This window comes from Penaeus monodon, chromosome 29, assembly GCF_015228065.2.
Source record: "Penaeus monodon isolate SGIC_2016 chromosome 29, NSTDA_Pmon_1, whole genome shotgun sequence".
NCBI lineage: Eukaryota > Metazoa > Arthropoda > Malacostraca > Decapoda > Penaeidae > Penaeus > Penaeus monodon.
The window spans coordinates 31,491,970-31,492,310 of NC_051414.1; positions in this window are offsets into that span (position 1 = coordinate 31,491,970).

Below are 341 nucleotides of genomic sequence, written 5' to 3' on the forward strand. Positions count from 1 at the left end.
GTACCACTAAACTTTGTATGCTCTTTAACTTACAAGACATTATCCAAGATGTAACGGCAGCAGCAATAATGATGATGTTGGCAATAGTGGTGAAAGTTAGCAATGAAAGGCTTAAAAAAGGTAGAAAAGCTCAAAATTATACATTTCATATACTAGTAAGACCATCATGTGTTCATATTTGCTTTTTTACTTACCAGCTTCATGTTGCGAATATGTTCTTGCAAAGTACTGAGCAAAGACTGCACACCTATAGACAGGAGAATCAGATCTTATATATGCCACAGGACAACGGTCAAGGATTTCTGCACTTCAAGTGTTTTCCAGAAGGTCCTTGAGAAACT